Source organism: Oryctolagus cuniculus, chromosome 14 (assembly GCF_051225735.1).
Source record: "Oryctolagus cuniculus isolate XC-2025 breed Fujian yellow rabbit chromosome 14, ASM5122573v1, whole genome shotgun sequence".
NCBI lineage: Eukaryota > Metazoa > Chordata > Mammalia > Lagomorpha > Leporidae > Oryctolagus > Oryctolagus cuniculus.
Window position 1 is genome coordinate 65,073,928 of NC_142880.1, and position 13,008 is coordinate 65,086,935.

General features: G+C 44.1%; 2 long non-coding RNA genes across 3 annotated transcripts in view; one reads left to right on the forward strand and one right to left on the reverse strand.

Annotated features, from left to right (window-relative positions):
• Nucleotides 1-13,008, reverse strand: part of LOC149122362 (uncharacterized) — a 37,950-nt gene that overhangs the window by 24,256 nt on the left and 686 nt on the right. Inside the window, exon 2 of the long non-coding RNA XR_016220724.1 lies at nt 8,699-9,220. This is a non-coding gene — a long non-coding RNA (uncharacterized LOC149122362). The remainder of the gene's footprint in view (nt 1-8,698; nt 9,221-13,008) is intronic.
• Nucleotides 1-13,008, forward strand: part of LOC149122363 (uncharacterized) — a 93,250-nt gene that overhangs the window by 8,897 nt on the left and 71,345 nt on the right. The window lies entirely within an intron of this gene.

The window sequence follows — 13,008 nt, forward strand, 5'->3', positions numbered from 1 at the left end:
TAACTCCATTTCCCATGAATTTTTTGCATTACCCTCCTGTGGGGAGCAACTTGGACTAAGCTAAGTTACTGGAATTAAGACTTATTCTATGCATCTGCTCTCCCACAATATGGCGGTGGGAAAGGAGGAAACAGCTTCTACACAGCTGCCTCCAGTTCAACCAATAAACAGCAGGACCTGCTCCTGATTGGAGGAGAGCAGCGTACTTGGCGTGTGGGTAGCAGAGTTGGGATTGGTGGAAGAGGACTATAAAGGAGGAGAGAGACAACATGCACCAGAAACATCTGAGGGAACATCTGTGCAGCCCCTGAGAGAGCCAGCCGGCAGTGTGCCGCTCCCCCGCGGAAGTGGGGAAAGTGGCAGGGGGAACCGCCCTTCCACGGAGGTGGAAGTGTCGGTAGCCAACCCGGGAAGAACCAGCAGCAAACCCGGGAAGGGCTGAGAAGACAAAAGAACAGCGCAGGGTCCTGTGTCGTTCCTCCACGAAGAGGTGGAGCAACATAATGGTGCCGTGACTCGGATATGAAGCCTAGGCAGGGTTTAGTGTCGTTCCTCCATGAAGAGGGGGAGTGACATAATGGTGCCGTGACTCGGATATGAAGCCTAGGCAGGGTTTAGTGTCGTTCCTCCATGAAGAGGGGGAGCGACATAATGGTGCCGTGACTCGGATATGAAGCCTAGGCAGGGTTTAGTGTCGTTCCTCCATGAAGAAGGGGAGCTACACCCTCCTATTTGTATATACATCTTATCTTCCCTATAAACTAAGGTGTCATTTCAGCTTGAAATTATGTCTTGTTCATGTTTGTTTCCCAATGGTAAACAGCTCCGTACTGACTGGACTGGAAGAAGTAGGGTAGATTTTGGCTTGATCGAAGAAAAGATTTAGTAATATTTTGAGATTTCAAAACTAGAATAGACTATTTAAAATAATGAGTTCCCAAGGCATTTTTTTCCCAATCACCATTTAACCTCTGAGAGCTATACCAAGTGTTTAACATAGGTTGTCACATACAGTCTTCATAATGATCCCACAAAAGGGATATTTTAATCATATCCATTTTACTTGGAACTGTTAAGTAACTGGCTGGCGCTGCGGCTTAATAGGCTAATCCTCCGCCTGCGGCACTAGCACCCAGGGTTCTAGTCCCTGTTGGGGTGCCGGATTCTGTCCCGGTTGCTCCTCTTCCAGTCCAGCTCTCTGCTGTGGCCCGGGAAGGCAGTGGAGGATGACCCAAGTGCTTGGGCCCTGCACCTGCATGGTAGACCAGGAGGAAAGCACCTGGCTCCTGGCTTTGGATTGGCGCAGTGCACCCGTCGTAGCAGACATCTGGGGGATGAACCAATGGCAAAGGAAGACCTTTCTCTCTGTCTCTCTCTTTCACTGTCTAACTCTGTTAAAAAAAAAAAAAGAAAGAAAGAAAGAAAGAAAGAAAGAAATTGTTAAGTAACTTGCCCGAGTCCATAGCTTGCAAATGGCAGTGCAGGAATTAAAACTTGAGTCTGTGGTGCTGAAGTCTAGATATTTAACCTGAATGTTTCATTGTGTAGGAAGAATTCCCACGTTGGGTAAGACATAGGAGTAGATAGATCTTTGAGGTTACAACAGAGCATACAATTCTAGGAAAAAGCAAATGACCTAAATAGCATCCTATACTTTCATTATAGTTTGGCAGGCCTGCTTTCCAAAAGAGAGCTAAGATATGGGAAAGTGAAAACAAGATTAATTAGTCTAGGGAGAAAATCTTTTTTGTCCATTTGCATTTATTCTTAGGTTCACCATCTTGATTCATAATGAGAAATGGTACAAGGCCATTTATAACTGTTATTTTGTTGAGAAAAATATACAGTGGAGCTTGGGGAGCTTAGAAGACCTTTCCAAGTATTGAGAGGACACGTTAGCTCTTTGGGCACTGGGCAAAAGTCACAGACTTTGTCCTAAGCAATACAACAATTCTCAGTGTGTACCTGAAGTCCAGTCAACAATAAATTTTATCTCCTTTCTCCTTCACTCTGAGTCTGTATATATTCTCAGACTGCTTAGACTGTTGCTTGTTTAGAATAAAAGAATCACTGTATTTGATCATGTGTTATCTATGAATATCAGAACATACTGCATATTTATATCATGAGCTATTGATCTAATTCTTCACAGAAGAGAATGTCATACTTTTGAGCACCTTTTATTCTCTATGCTTTGTTCAAGAAAATACTCATTTAGCTGCTTAACTAGGAATAGAAGATTGACAAAAATGTCCTATGTGAACTTTCTCATCCTATCTCAAGATGTTTGCTCTTTCAGCAAATAATCCAACTTGACATTTAGAAGCTGGGAGCACCGAGGGAGCATGATCATCCCATCCTATTGTTCCTGCAGGTTATTTTGAAAATGCACTCACTGTAGCTTCAGAAAGCTTTATTCAAGCGAACATCAACTTCACTTTTCACTGAACTCTGACCTTAAAAAAACCAATCTCTTAATTTCCTTTGGGGAGACATGTGACTGACTGCCTTGTCAGCAAGCTACTTTTCCTGAACCTAAGTTATTTCCTTTCCTGTGGAGAAAAATTGCTGTTATCGCTTCCAACCCCTTTGGTGATGGTTCTTTCCATGTACAGTATATGCTGTAAAAAAAAATGAACGTCTCTTCCTTTTTGCTTATTTGCTCAAAAATTGTTTATCCTAAAGAAAAATGTAAGGATATAAGCACATTTCATGCTTTGTGGGAGAATCAGCATTTACAGACTTCTGACATAAGAGACAGCAAAAACTTCTGAAAAAGTCCATTTTGAAGTACCCACTTCACGTATCTACACAGACAAGAATTGAGGTTTAATTAAATCTACCCTCACACACGTACTTCCTAATTTCTTTATCCTAGGAGACATGCTTGGTTTTTATTCTGTGTAACTCTTCATCAACATTTAGCCTTGGAAAAACATCTGTCTTGCTTAGCATTGCCTCTTGTCTTGTCTTGGATTTTGAGATCCTGGGCCATTTTTTTTTTTTCCACTTGATGCCTTTTTCACTAGTTGTTGCCTCTTCTTTCATTTCTTTAAATGTGCTAGCTTTAGCTTCCTGCTCTGTTTCACGTATTCCACCTGGGTCTTCTCTCCTAGCTTCCAGCATCATCTAGTCACCAAATGGTCCCACATTTAGCCTGAGTGTGCAGCAACCACAGTGCTCTTGTAAACCCCTGGCCCCAGTGCCTCCTGGGAAGCTCCTCTAGATGTCTGCATCTCACCTTAAAGTGTCCCAAACTGGGCTCAGTGTCTTCTCTGTGGGCTTTCCCTATGTTCCTTATCTTAACAACAGTGACTCCTGTCTTCAAAAACAGAGACTTGGGCTTAAAATCTGTCATTTTCAATTTAATTCCATAATGGAAAAGCCTCAGATCTGTTACTTTTTTGCTTCCCTAGAGTTACAGACTCAATTCCTGCATTTATCAACTTCTTTCCAGATTAGGGAATTATCTCCTAACTCCTTTGTTCTTGTCCAGTCCAAATTGATGTCAGAGACGCTTTCTTTCTCTCTCTCTCTCTCTCTCTCTCTTTCTCTTTCTCTCTTTCATTTTTTACAGGCAGAGTGGACAGTGAGAGAGAGAGACAGACAGAGAGAAAGGTCTTCCTTTGCCGTTGGTTCACCCTTCAATGGCCGCCGCGGCCGGCGCGCTGTGGCCAGCGCACCGCGCTGATCTGATGGCAGGAGCCAGGTACTTATCCTGGTCTCCCATGGGGTGCAGGGCCCAAGTACTTGGGCCATCCTCCACTGCACTCCCTGGCCACAGCAGAGAGCTGGCCTGGAAGAGGGGCAACTGGGACAGAATCCGGCGCCCCAACCGGGACTAGAACCCGGTGTGCCAGCGCCGCAAGGCGGAGGATTAGCCTAGTGAGCTGCGGCGCCGGCCTCAGAGGCTTATTATTAAAATGCATTCCATATCCCATTCTTCAGACTTAAAATCTTTGACAAGTCACTATTTCATATACAGAAAAAAAATCTGATCTCCTTACCAGATACTATAAAACTATTTATAGGGGCCAGCAACGTGGCATAGCAAGTTAAGCTATGTCACCTATAATTCTAGCATCCCATTTGAGTGCCATTTTGAGTCCTGGCTGCTCCACTTCTGATCTAGCTCTCTGCTAATTTGCCTGGGAAAACATCAGAAAATGGCCCAAGTGCTTAGGCCCCTGCCACCAGGGAGATGTTGATGGGGTTCCAGGCTCATGGCTTTGGCTTGGCCCAGTCTGGGCCATCGTGGCCATTTGGGGAATGAAACAGCAGATGGAAGATCTCTCTTGCTGTCTGTCTCTCCCTCTCTCTTTGTAACTCTGCCTTTCCAATAAATAATTTTTAAAGCTATTTACAGTTTAGACAACTGACTGTGCCTGGCCCAGCTTGTACTGTATGCTCATTATGCCACCGCCAAGGCATACGCTCTAACTTCACTGAAGTCTTCTTGTCCTTGTGCACACCATTACTATCTCCACTTGAAATGCTTGCCCTCATTTTCCACTCCATACCTAATGGGTTGCTGTCACTCATTTTTCCAGAGCCAGCTCAAATACTATCTCTTCTTTGTATCCAGCTGCATTTCCTCTCTCCGCTCTCCTGGCCTGTAGCCCCTACCTTTACACTAGGAGCCTGGTATACTAGCTACCTCACAAGAACATTTCTGCTAAATAATAGAACATGGCACTTGAAGGACAAGGGATATATTTTTTCTTTTCAAAAATTTTTTTTATTTAAAAGGCAGAGTGACATCCTGGGGTGGGGGCAGAGACAGAGAGAGAGATATCTGATTTTCTCCCCAAATGGCCATAATGGCTGGGGTTGGGACAGCCCGAAGTCAGGAGCCTAGAACTCCATCCAAGTTTCCCACATGGGGGGCAGGGGCCCAAGTACTTGGGCCACCTTTTGCTGCCTTCCCTGGCTGATTAGCAGGAAGCTGGATCAGAAGTAGAGCATCCAGGACTTGAACCCATGTTCTAATATAGGATACCAGCATTGCAGGCAGTGGCTTAACCTGCTATACCACAACACTGATCCCTATATTTTCTTTGTATTCTAAGAGTATAGCATCATGTTTGACTTGTAGAAGTCATTTTGGTTCTTACTTGCTAAATAAACTGAGTTAATGGATGATGATGAAAAATCCTAATTGCTCAACTGATTTCAAATAATCATCCTAAATGTTTATATATTTACTCTATGCTTTCTCCCAAAGAACTGTGTTTACCTTCAACTTATAACAAGGTATTAATGGGACTACTGAGATGGGCAATTGAGACAGAGAAGTTTCCCTATTAGCACTGAGGTCAAGTGAGTCGGTACCAAAATTCTTAGCAGCTGATCACAACCATCATGTACTATCAGTCTGTATCTGCCACATAGCTACATTGGGAGTGAGACACAGCGGAGACAGATTCTACAGCCATTGGAACACAATGTGGATGAGATGAGAGGTAATTCTCATCTTCCTTCTCATCATCCTCCCACAGAGAAGGGAAATGGGAGAGCCACATCTCCCTTTCCTGAGGGTTCTAAGACATTCACTACTGAGACTGTTGTGTAATTTAGTTACCAAGTTGGGCATTTGCTGAGAAAAAGTTCTGATGGATTTACCTGTACATCACGCAGGCAGGGGCGATCAGTCTTGGAGAGGGAAGGAATGCAGGAGGCAGCATGAATCACTCAGTTTAATGGCCTACATAGGAGATTTCCTGTGCTTCAAGTAGATGCTACTTAGAATGTGGTTGGGCTTGTTCAATCGCCTTTCTGAAAATTTTCCCAGCTGCAAGAGGCCATGGAGTATATGGCCAGTAATGGTTGCTAAGGGGATTTCTTAAACCACTGGGGCTCCAAAATCTTGTACATTTATTCCCCAGAAAGAGCTAGAGGACATTAACGGCCAGGCTGTATTGGCCAGAAAAATAACAGAGACTAAGACAAAGAGCTTATGATGGAAACTTACTAACATAACACTCCTGGGGCCAGTGTTGTGGTGCAGTGGCTTAAGCTGCCTCCTGCAATGCTGCCATTCCATACTAGAGTGCCAGTTTGGATCCTGGCTTTCCTGCTTCCAATCCAGCTTCCTGCTGATACATCTGGGAAAGCAGCATAAAATGGCCCAGGTACCTGGGCCCCTGCTATCCACATGAGAGACCAGGATGGAATTCCTGGCTCCTGGCTTTGATCGGACCTAAACCTAGTTGTTGAAGCCATTTGGGGAGTCAAATAACAGATGGAAGGTCTCTGTCTCTCCCTCTCCTCCTGTTACTCTGCATTTCCAAACAACAACAACAACAATAAACATAGCATCCTTTCCTTTCCCAGTCCCACTTTTTAGCTCAATAGCCTGGAAGAGGAATTCTACAAAGGGAATGTGAAGTGGGGTTAAAGTACAGGAAGGTGGCAGGGGACAGTAAACTCATGTTTCATGTTTTATACCTAAGTTTAATATCTGAAAAACACTGTAGATTATGAAGCTGTTTCAGAGGCTATTAAGAGATCTACTCAGTAGAGAATTAATACTTTGTATGGTACCATTGGAAAGAATTACTTGAAAATATGAAAGCATCATCTTTCTTACTGAGTTGATATTGCTTAACAGATTAGGTAGTTATGTAAACTCATTTATATTCATAGAATTTCTGCAAAGAAAAAACACATTTCAATTCCAAGCTACTATCACAGCAAACCGTCCATCACTGCCTTATTCCTGGATCTAATAGGTAACTCTCCATCTTTTGTACCCAAAGTGAGCTCTCTGGAGATCAGATGCTATCAGAAGTCCCTGTGGAGGACATGCAGGAATAAATCCAAAGGGGTTAATAGTGGAAAGATGAGTCAAGGAGACACGCTAGTTCATGCTCAGGTCAGAGTTTAGTCTGAATGTCTGCCCTGTTACAGAATACTCGGAGCTTCTATGGAACCAATCAGGAAGCATATAAGCCAGTCAGGTTTGGGAATAGCCGATTTGTTCCTTTGTTCTCAAGAACAGGAATGCAAAGAACTTCATACTGCTGTAAGATACGAACAGTCATTTATCCCCAAATTCTTCTGGGAACATAGACCATTCTTGAACAACGTCTCCTAATTCTTCCACTTCCACTGCACAAGTACACATCGCACGTCTTAGCCCTTGCTTGTTGGCTCTGTTCCTGCCTGCCCTCCATTAATTTCAGTGTATCTTATGACTACTTTCTTGCTTTGTCTGATCTTTGTCCTATAACATCTCTGAAAATCTGAAGTGTGTTACACTATATTGGAAATGCCTCAGCCTATGTAATATTAGCCAGGAAGGTGAGGTGATTATATGGCCTATATACCTGGTGAGAGAGAGCTTTGATTTTCAATTAACTCCTTAAATGTTACCTCTTCTCTTATGAATCTGCTACGGTCCAGACAATTCTCCATTAATTTCCTCTTCCTAAAGACCTGGTTCCCCTGATCTTCAACATTCTCTTGGACCAACTCACCCAATAAGCCTACATACATAGCTCCTGAGACCTTCTTGACAATGATGCATGTTCATGTGGGAGATGCAGGTCAGTATGCAAGAGGCATCAATAATTATTGGATTTTAGGTACAGGAGGTTCTGCACATAAGGGTTCTATTGATACTAGGAGGAACAGCATATTTAGGAGGTAGGACACCAATATAATTGCTTAAAATATCAATGATCACTCAACCCTTAAATTGGTATTAAGCCCCATTGCGTGGACGTAACATGCGTGGGACTTCAAAACAGTCTAAAGCAAAGAGAAGCAAAGTCTGGTGTTTGGCCTCTTTAGCTTCCTCCCCCGTTTTTCAATGGACCCAAAACAATTGGAAAATCGGAATGTACTGAACTGACATGTAATTTTGGCAGACTGACATACTTGACATGGCAAGTCTAGGTACATTTTGGTGAGGTGGTTATGTAATGGTTCTTCTGTAGGCCCTGCAAGTCCCAGTGAAACACCCATTTCCATCAGAAACCTTGGGATTGCAGTGGATAGCATGAGCCATGCTTCATTACTTGGGGACTGAAGTAATCATGAAATACTGTTACACTTTGCAGGCTTCTGGCAACTCACACACATATCTAAGACTTTTCCTTCTGATTTGAAATGTAACCTTTATGCTTTAATGCTTTGAATTCAAATGACTACAAAAAACTGTCAGCATATGTAAATGTTCCATTTTTTAGATACTTCCTGATCTCAGAAATGAAATGTAGAAAATGCTGAATGAATTTCAGAAATCACCTTGGCATCTTTATTAAAAAAAAAAAAATCCCTCTTTTTTCAAATCATCTCAGCGCCCCCTGCTGCTTCAAAATGAGGACTTTGCCACTGTCTGCTGATTTCCTTTTAACTTTTCAGGGACTCTGGAAACGTAGCTGGAAAACATTATCCTCCACCGAACCGTAGCCAGGAAAGTCATAGGAGGGAATTCTTTCCTGACATAAAATTAAACCTGGCTTTAGCATATCTTAGGGGGGAACAGGGAGGAAAACTTACTGTTGATGTTTCTTGGCTTGGCTTTCGCTCTGTTCTTAAGGCAACATTATTTTAAAAATCTGTAACCAAACCTGCCGCCTGCCAAGTGGGCCCAAGTCTCCCGGCCTCTCCCAGCTCGGGTTTCTCTGGCTTGCCGTGCTCTCTCCTTTTCTCTACTCACACATACATCGCGGACGGATGCTTTTTAACCTACCTGCAGCGAGAATGTGGGGGCAAGTCCTTACTTCCTGTGGAAAGGTAGCTGGTGCTGAAGTCCCACAAAGTTCCAGATGACATGGTGGCAGGAAGTGGACTTGAAAGGTGTGGAGTCACCAGGTATCCAGCGGACTTGGTCTCCTAGCCGTGGACAAGGGATGTTGCAGGGTTTCACTAGTGGTTCAGGAGCAATTGACCCCAGGCAATATTTTTTTCAAGTCCAACTGGATTTACAGCAGCAGATCTGGAAGGTGGTGTTGGAGGAGGCCTTGACTTTGCTGTGCCTGTGGAGACTATGTAATGAAGGGCGTTGAGTGACCTGGTGCTGCTGGTAAGAAGGTGGCAGATTATTTATTCCCCCAAGGGCTTGTTTTGTTAGAATCCATGAACTGAATAATATAATGATAGAACTGCCTCTGCCAAGGTACTGATGCTCTAAGACTTCTTGCATCTCTGACACACTTGGCAGACTAGTGCTGGTTTAGAGTGGTCTCTTCCGGCAGGACCTTCTTGTCCATTCCTACAGAGAAATAATAACTTTGAAAAATAGTTTAGAGACAGCGTGTGGCAAAGCGGATTAATCCACCACCTTTGACACCAGCACCTGTATGGGTGCTGCATCAAGTGAGTCCCAGCTGTTCCACTTCCAATCCAGCACCCTGCTAATGCACCTGGGAAAGCAGTGGAAGATGGTCCAGGTCCTTAGTCCCCGCCACTCATGTGGGAGACCTGGATGAACTCCAGGCTGCTGGTCTCTGCCTGGTCAAGCCCTGGTTGTTGTGGCTATTTAGGGAGTGGATGTTCTCTTTTTCTCTATGTGTTACTCTGCCTTTCAAATAAATAAATAGATCTTTAAAAATTGGTTTGTACATATAAATGAGAGGACTACAGCTGGAGATCCAATCCTCCTGCCCTGAAGGGCTTTGTAGAATACAGACACAGTTGCTGGAGCTTCTTGGATGTCAAGATGTTGGTCTCTGGATCCAAACCTATCATGTTCATGAAAATGGATTTATAGACTCACAAAATGCTATGTTGGTATCACATAGTCTGTACCCCGTACAGACTGGGAAGCAGTATGTGTCCCCAACCCCCCACCTTTATACCCGGCTAGAGAATGATTGAATTGGGACCCTAATATACCAGGATACACAAATCCATGTCATCTGGTATAAGATCTGCTCTGTAAGCAAGGAAACATACACCCTTCAGTTGGCTTTTACAGGAAACTGCCTTTTTGGAGGCTCAAGGGTTACATGTCTAAGACAGGAACATAAAGTAAGTTGTGTTTTAGAGGGAATAGCCAGCCGCTTTCCCAGCCAGGCTCTGAGCACAGGGATCACGTTAAAGATCAGTAGTGTGGTGTACTGAGGAAGACACCTGGAGGTACCGGGTAGGAGGGCCTGTGCAAGGCCTCCTGTGAGGAGACCTGGACACCTTGTTGACAAAATGAGAGCATTGTCGGTTGGGGCATGGTCAATGAGGCTGGGAATGGATTCTGTGGAGAGAGAGGTACAAGTAACAGAATGGACTCCAGGTAAATTCAGGGGTGGCAATTCTGGAGATTGGGGTCTTGGGTAGAGTGTACAAATAAGCTCCTGCTCCCACTGCTTTATGTGACCTGTCATGCTCTCATTTCCCCATTCCACATTCACCTCCACACCTAAAGTGACCGAAGATGTCACTGGTCTACTAAAAAATATTAAGAGCTTGTATTTGGTCAACACCTACTAGCACTACATTGATTTAAGATTACTGATTATTTAGTCCTCTTACCTATAAGTGTAAAATAAAAAAGAATGGGGCATGCCTTCAGCACAGTGGCTAAGCCACAGCTGGAGACACCGGCATTCCATATCAGAGTATCTGAGTTTGAGTCCTGCTCAGCTTGCAAATCCATCTTCCTGTTAATGTGCACCTTGGGAGGCAGATATAATGGCTCAAGTAGTAGGGTCCCTGCCACTCCCATGGGAGACCAGGGTTGTGTTCCAGCCTCCTGGCTTGGGCCTGGCCCAGTCCCAGCTGTTGTGGGTATCTGAGGAGTGAATCCATGGGTGGAAGACACTTCTGTCTTTGTGTCTCTCTGCTTTGCAGGTAAATAAATTTGACAGCGGGAGAAAGCCTATGGAGAATAAGAGAAGGAAGGAACAAGTGGCAGGAAGTGTCACATCCCAGTGGTGGGATGATACCTGGGGAAGGAGAGATGAAGGAAGGAAGGGCCTCATTGCTGTGAGATTCCAAGAAAGGTTCAGTTAAACTGCTGGGGTGTCTTCAAGCAAAACGCACTCTGGGTGAGGTCCTCCATCCCCCAGGGATGGCCACTACATTTGGTCATTGGCTATAAGCTGTCTGTGGGAATACGGCAGTGAAAAAGATAGTTGCTTGGACTGATCATCAATTATGTTCCCAAGGCATGAAATCCGAGTGGCTCTTTTTCCTGGCCATCACACCTATATTAGTTAACTAAATCTGCACAGAAGTCCTATGAGTTTGGGATTATTTCCATTTCTATTTAATTTAATTAATTTTTTTTTAGATTTAAGATTTATTAGAGTCAAAGACCCCCAGCCAGAGCGGCATGGAGGGGGGCTTCCAAGAGAGGAAAGAATCCCAAGGACCCTGTGGCACTGGACATTTCTATTTTAGAGCAAGGGAACTAAGACTTGGAGAGATGAAGCGAATTTGGTCACCAGCTCTCTGCTAGAAATAGGATGGAGCCAAAGCCTGTACTCTAACCCACCGTGTGACTCTGACCCAGCATTTGTTATGTGTGTAATGACGTTGTGGTGCTGCCTGTGAAAGTGAAAATTTGAGATGACAGCAACCCGTGCGACTCTGTCCTTGTGGGGCCCAGAGATGCACAATCTGCTCTCTAGTTTCAGGGAGTCCCCTGTATCACAGGCATGGTCTGCTCCCCCTGCCCCCCATCTGTGGGCCAACTGGATGAGTTTTTTTCAAATGACTCCTATTTGTTCTGATAAAAGTATTTCTGGATATTTTATGGATAAAATAGCTTACTAAAATGCTTGCTAACACCTCAAGAAGACAAAGCTCTTGTATATTTTTGTGCCCACCCTTTTGGTGCTGTGAATTCATATCCTTTTTCTCCTAAGAAACTCATTTTTTTCCTTTGTTGTGTTTGCTCATAGTGAGGCGCCATCCATGGACTTGCTGAGGGAAACAAATAAGGACAGACTTAAATAGATGATTGATAATTTGGAAGGAGACTTAGAACACTCCCTTGTCCCTCAGAAACAAAACAGAAGGACTTTAAGGTAGGATAAGCAAAACACTGCCTCTTATTTTCATATAAATAAGGCACCTTTTCCTGTGGGGCCTACTTCAACAGAAAGAAAAAAAAAGTATTATAAGGTATGAACCCCCAAGGTAGGATTCCTTCTGCTGTAGTAGGCTTTATGTAGAATACGAGCAGGTGGTGAGATAAAAACACTTGCTGGGCGAGTAACACCTGTAAGAATCTTCTGTGCTGAAAAAAAGCAAAAGACACACACAAGCAGCCACACAACAAACACTCTGTGGTTGGGTTTGCCTCTCCCTGTCTGCATGGCCACAGTGTGTGTGGTTTTACTTTTCAGCTCAGGGTTAACACCTACCCTGGACGATGTGATGGGTAGGATCAACTACCAATCTATCCTAGGAGCAGTTTTTACAAATTTATTTATTCATTCATTTTGGAGGGAGGGAAGGAGTGAGGGAGAGGTGGTTGGGGGAGGGAGGGGGGGAAGGGAGAAGGAGAAATTGGGAGAGAGAAAGAGAGGTGAACTCCCAGCTGCTGGTTCACTCCCCAAACACCCACAAAGGCTGGAACTGGGCTAGGCTAAAGCCAAGAGCCAGTAGCTCCATCTAGGTCTCCCATGTTGGTGGCAAGAATCCAACTATTTGAGCCATCACCGCTGCCTCTCCTTGGGGCAGGGTTGCATTAGAAGTAAGCTCAAGTCAGCAGCCAGAGCCATAGAACAAACCAAGGTATCCTGATATGGGTCTCAGGCATCTCAAACAGCTTCTCAAACACGAGGCTAAACGCTTACCCCCATGAGCACTTTTAACCCAGGGCAATAAACAAGCCCAGTTAATGAGTCTGTAATAAAAGGCATTCCCCTCCCCTCACTGCCCTTTAAGATTAATTCATTAGGAAGATTATTTTTCTGCCTGTGGAAGAAAATTTTAGCAGGCACCATGACATTTTTTATCATTTTTAAGTTCTTCAGAGACCACAAATCACCTAAGTCACAAAACAGTCCTGTTTCAGGAAGTAGGATGTTCATTCATAACACATTGCGGAACACT